At 40.8% G+C, this 6,283-nt stretch overlaps 1 pseudogene; it reads right to left on the reverse strand.

Moving 5' to 3' along the window:
- Positions 1 to 242: 242 nt before the first annotated feature.
- LOC109556010 (large ribosomal subunit protein uL6 pseudogene) lies at positions 243 to 1,612 on the reverse strand (annotated as a pseudogene).
- Between the last annotated feature and the right edge of the window lie 4,671 nt (positions 1,613 to 6,283).

Here is a 6,283-nt window from a genome sequence, read left to right on the forward strand (position 1 = left end):
CTCTTCATATCAAAATGCTTTCTTAATATTTTCCTGCTGCTTTCATTTGTAATGGTTATGAACATTTTTTCCTCTCTCTCTCTCTCTATATATATATACACATATCCTTAAAAGGAGGAGGAGGTTTGAAATATTCAATCTTTTCCTCCTTTTTTTATCAGCTCTAATCAAGTATGATAATTAAATGTACATATTAAAATCGAAAAGAAATCACTCTTATTTCATTATGTTTAATGTTTCAAAGATTTTTGGAAAATGGAGCAACAGCTTCACAAACATTATTTGCATAGTTTTGGCAAACTCAGTCTTTTAATAGCATTCTCTTTATTGTCAATGTCATTTCTTGCATGAAGCCTTCCTCTGGGATCTCATATACCATAAAATGTTCCATGATCTACATAAAGCAATCGCCATGTTGTCTTATAACTGTTTATGTAAAAGATCTATCTTTCTTCTCTTTTGACCACTCCCCAAACTAGGAGTGTCTAGCGCTGCATCTCTAAGTATGTAACATAGTACCTTGTACTCAAAAATGTTTGTTGGTGGTAAGCAAGTAAGTGATTAAACCCTTGAATCAATTTTGCCATTTCCAACACAGTGGTTTTTCAATAACCAGGTGAAAAGTTAAAGGACCAATAGTTAGTTGAGTCAATAGGAAAGTGCATAGAGGCAAATGGCTATTTTCCCTGGAGGAACATTTAGGACAATTGTGGCGTGCTGAAAAAAGGGCAGCAGCATACAGAATCCAAAAACAGGATAATGGAGCAGTAGATGGCTTCCGTGATGGACTAGCAGGAAGGCTTAACTTTTTTAAAAAAAATCGAAGATGTTTTATTGCCTCATTAAAATACCACAGTGGAGTCCATAGAACCATCTGGCATCTTGCTGTTTCTGCAGCCGGACCACTCAGATCTTATTAGTCAGCCTGCTGAATTGTTCCTTTTTAAGAAACATAGATGCCATCCAAAAATTTTCTGAAATCGTTGTTTTTAACTGTGGTGGCTTGCTGAATCAAAGCACCTGAATTTGACACAAGTTCAATGACATTTCTTTCAAGAATCAACTCATCTTCCTGAACTTGAGATACTGAACAAGCTACCCCTGGCCTCATTCGAATCCTACGGGTGTATTTTTCATCCCCAAAATAGCATCTCAACAAGAAAACCATTCTCCTGAATAACAAAGTTGATGGGGAAGTGGGCATACACAGACCTCATCTTGTAATGGAAACCCAGTGTAACACCCTTGATCATGCTCTGTACATGACTACAGATCATGTGAACAGTTGCCAGTTCCTTTCTGTTTCCGAACCATTTGTCAACCCAGAGCCTCTTTTTTTTCTTTCCAAAGAGACTCAGCTCTACATTGATGTGATTGAAGTCCCTCTACAGGGTGCCTCTGGGGTCCTTCACAATAACTGTCCGTCCCTTCAGAGTAACATCGACATTTTTCTGGAATGTGGACAGTCTGATTGCTGAGAAAAGGCTTCATTCTCACAGTAGATGCGGCAAAGAGCAGTCTTAACTTTTTAGTACCAAAAATTCTTTGACACCTGGGGAAGACTACAGATCCCTTCTTGGAAAAATGTTTTTAAAGAACATAAAACAAAACATGTAAGATTACAAAGGAAACTAATTACATATAAATACAGTTTTCAAAATAGGCTTAAACAATTTATTAATAATAGCAGTAGGTTTGATGACTACCATAATTTCTTAAAAGTAGTAAGTATAAATGATATTTTAAGAAATCTGTGACAACTGTAATATGATATGAAAATATATTTTTGACAGTCACAGGCACTGCTAATCTTTTGTGGTTTTTGCCTACATTCATAGTTGATGAAAATGCTAAATTTCAGGCTAGTAGAATTAAAGTCATAATTTTTTTTTCCTTTTAAAATATACAGGCCCCTTAAATTCTATTCATAAACCACCTGAAGGGGTCTATGGACCCAAGGTTAAGAACCTCTGGAAGGTTAAGCTTCCCTGGTGGTTGAGTGATAAAGAATCCACCTGCCAATGCAGGAGACATGGGTTCAATCCCTGACCTGGGAAGATCCCACATGCTGCAGAGAAATTAAGCCTGTGTGCCACAACTATTGAGCCTATGCCCTTCCCAGCATAGATAAAATAAATAAATAAAATTATATTAAATAAGAATCTCTGGATGAAAGGGAAGTTAGGGTGATGGAAAATAGGGAATTATGAGGGAAGAGGAAGCAAAAGGAGTTTCCTTCTGCAAGTAGTCATCTCTATTTTCCTTCAGAAGGCTCACGGTATTCGCTTCCTAGCTCTCATTTGTTCTCCGCTCCACTACAGTGAGGTTTGTACCCCATGCTTCCACAAAACCATCCTTTCCCAAGTCATGTCTGGTGTCCAGGCAGGACGCTGACCAGAGTGTGTCTCGGTCCTTACTTCATTTAATTTCTCTTTGGCTTTTGTACTGTTGGCTACTCTCTTTTTAAAGCTTCTTTTCCCCTTTGGCCTCTTTCTTTTTCTCATGTCTTTGTGGTTCCTTTTCAGCCTCCTATCCTACTTCATCTCATGTCTCTGGATGGGTCCCTGGAGTTCTAACTACCCTATATACCTGCTCTCATTCTGCGTTCTTTCTCTGGATTGTCTTGTCAATCTAATCTACATCTTTAGCTGAAGGCTCTTTCCTGATCCTAAGTCCCTATGTTCAGCTATCCACAACTCTTCTTAAATATACCAGGGATCCCTCAGACTCAGCGTATCCCCCAATTAAATTTATTCTCTTCCCCTCTGCTTCTTCTCTTATGTTCCCCATTTGGGTGAACGACACTGCAATCCAAATCTCCCCAAATTAAAGCTCCCAAATATAAAAATAACTGCCAAATTTTCCAGAGTAACTATCTTGAAGACTGCTCGAGTTTGTCCCTTTTTTTCCATTTTACTATGATTGCCTTAGATATTTTAGCAACTAGTAACAATTCATGTTTACACTTGGTATTCTGCCAAGTGTTTTGTATAAACTGTTTATTTAATCCTCATATCACCCCACCGGATGAAAATGATTATGCCTTAAATTACACATGAGGAAATAAAAAAAAGGAAGAGAAGGAATTTCCCAAGTTTACAAGGCTTTTAAACGGCAGAGCCAGGATCGGCACATTGGTCTGTTGGGTTCCAGGGCCATATGCCTGGCTGTTGTTCTTAGGGTCTCCAGGATTGCTCTAGTAAATTTTATTTATTATGGCACCACCTAAGTTCTCTCTCTTAGAGGCAAATCTTATTTGGCTGCCTAGGCTTTTCAGTGTTCCCAAGACCCTCCCCCATGCTGCTCAATTCCTCAGCTAGGCTCCAAGAACTCACCCTGCTTATGTCTCTAGCCTCTTCTCTTGCAGCCACCTAGCTTCCATTCCACACCCACATGCTTTTCTTCCCAGGGGCTTTTCTTCCTGAGCCCCACAGCCCCACAGGATCAGTTTGCTAAGGTAGTCATAATAAAGTACTATGGACTGGGTAACTTGAACAATGGGAATACATTTTATCACAGTTTCAGAGGCTGAAATTGTCACGATCACGGTGTGGGAAGGGCTGTTTCTTTTGAAGTCTCTCTCCTTGACTTGCAGATAGCCGTCTTCTCATTGTGTTCTCACATAATCTTCCCTCTGTGCTCATGCATCCCTGGTGTCTTTTTGGGTGTCCATGTTTTCTCTTCTTTCTTAGAAGGACATCTGTAAGATTGGATTAATGGCTCTACCTAATGGCCTTATTTTGACTTAATTATCCCATTAAAAGTCCTAACTCTAAATACAATCACATGCAGAGCTCCAAGGGGAATGGCATTACCAAATAAAATCCTGGGAGGACACTATTCAGTCCACAACACCCGCTCACATAGCTCATTTTGACTCATCCTTTTCAACTCATTCTTTCATGCCACCCACTCTGGGAAGTCTTCTCTGGCTGCCTCAGGTCTGAGTTAAATGCTTCTGACATTAATTCTGTTATAATCCTTGAACTTCTTCCTGTTATACTATTCTGTATTGCAATTATTTTATTTCTCTGACACCCCCATTGCACCAAGCTCCTTGAAGGCAAGAACTGTGACTCATTTTTCATTTTTCTAACCAAAGCCCAAAACCCAGTACCTGCATCATATGTGTATTTAATCAGTCAATTAGTTAACAATTTGATAGTTAATATTTTCCAAAAGCTTATTTTAGTCAGATACTTTTCAAGAAATTAAGGACACAGCGGTGAGCAAGACCAAAGAAAGTTCTTCCTCTCATGGAACTGACATTTAGCTAGCAGTCAATAAATAGGTGAAAATAAATGAACAGTATAATTCTGGTACTGAAAAAGAAAATAAAATGGAGTAATTTGGTGGAAAGCAGCTTTTGTTGTTGTTTAGTTGCTAAGTCATCTCCAACTTTTTACAACTCCCATGGACTGTAGCCACCTCTGCTGTCAAAGGTCTACATAGTCAAAGCTATGGTTTTTCCAGTAGTCGTGTATGGATTGTGAGAGTTAGACCATAAGAAAGCTGAGCACTGAATAATTGATGCTTTTGAACTGTAGTGTTGGAGAAAACTCTTGAGAGTCGTTTGGACTGCAAGGAGATCAAACCAGTCAATCCTAAAGGAAACAAGTCCTGAATATTCATTAGAAGACTGATGCTGAAGCTGAAACTCCAATACTTTGGGCACCTGATGTGAAGAACTGACTCACTGGCAAAGACCCTGATGCTGGGAAAGATTGAAGGCAGGAGGAGAAGGGGATGACAGAGGATGAGATGGTTGGCTGGCATCACCAACTCAATGGACATGAGTTTGAGCAAGCTCTGGGAGTTCGTGATGGACAGAGAAGCCTGGCGTGGTGCAGTCCATGGGGTTGCAAAGAGTTGAAAACAACTGAGCGACTGAACTGACTGACTGACTGGACTGTAACTCACCAGGCTCCTCTGTCCATGAAATTTCCCAGGCAAGAATACTGGAGTGGGTTGCCATTTCCTTCTCCAGGGGATCTTCCTGACCCGAGGATCAAACTTGCATTTCTTTCACTGTGGGTAGATTCTTTACCTCTGAGCCACCAGGGAAGCCCTAAAAGGCAGTGTTAGGGGACTTCTTTCATCGGGGGTTCAGGGAAAGCTGGAGAAGACATTTGAGATGTGGCTTGAATGATGAGATGTAACCATGCATGATCTATAAGAAGAGAGTTTCAAGCAGGAAACATCACAGGCAAAGACCCTGAGATGGGAATTAACTTGGCAAGTTTGAGGGACAGTAAGAAGTCCAAAGTGACTTTAGATCAGTGACTGATGGTGAGAGCAGAAGATGATGTCAGAAGCTCGAGCTGATTTCTAAGTACAGAGGAAGCCACTGAACTGTGTTGAACCAGGGCTGGATATGATATGATTTGTGACCTTAATAGTATTCCTCTGGCTGCTGTGTGCAGTGTAGATTTTAGAAGGACAATGGTGGAGCTGGGAGTCTAGTGAAGAGAGTGCTGTCAATAATAGGACAATGGTCTCAGTTGGGAGTGATCTTGTACCCCCAAGCTCTCAAAGGGCATTTGGCAATGCTGGAGGGATTTTTGGTTTTCACAGCTGCGGGGCTGGAGTGCTACAGCAGTATAGTAGGTAGAGGCCAAGGATGCTGCTAAACAGCCTCCAATGCACAGGACAGCCCCCAAGACAAAGAATTATTTGATCAAAATATTAGTAGTGCTGAGTCTGAAAAACTCTGATTTAGAGAGAAATGATGGTGGTTTGACCCCAGTGGTAGCAATGGAGGTTGTAAGAAGGTCTTAGACTAAGATATATTTGGAGGTAGCTGGTAAACTGTACGGGACTTGTAGACAGATCAGATGTAGGCTCTTAGGTTTGGGGCCTGAGAAACTAGGTGGGTGTTGGTAATGTTTACTGAGATGAGGAACACTGTGGGTTAGTCATTAGAGCATAGATGATATATAAACCATGAGACTAGATGAACTCATTCAGGTAGATAATGTAAAGAAGGAAAGAGGCCTCAGACACTTCAGCACTGGAAATCCTCTTAGAGGAAGTATAGCCAATGCAGGAGACAAGAATGAGGTCCTCAGAAGGCCAGAGAGGATGGGCTCCAAACTCAGGAAAGGTCACCCGAGAAGCAGGAACATTTCTTCCACTAAAAATGGGAGGAAGGTAAAGTTCATGAATGCCTTCTCAGATGTCTCAGTGGTAAAGAATTGCCGGCCAACACAGGAGTCATAGGAGATGTGAGTTTAATCCCTGGGTCAGGAAGATCCCTTGGAAGAGGAAGTGGCAAGCCCCTCCA

Source organism: Bos indicus, chromosome 3, assembly GCF_029378745.1.
Source record: "Bos indicus isolate NIAB-ARS_2022 breed Sahiwal x Tharparkar chromosome 3, NIAB-ARS_B.indTharparkar_mat_pri_1.0, whole genome shotgun sequence".
NCBI lineage: Eukaryota > Metazoa > Chordata > Mammalia > Artiodactyla > Bovidae > Bos > Bos indicus.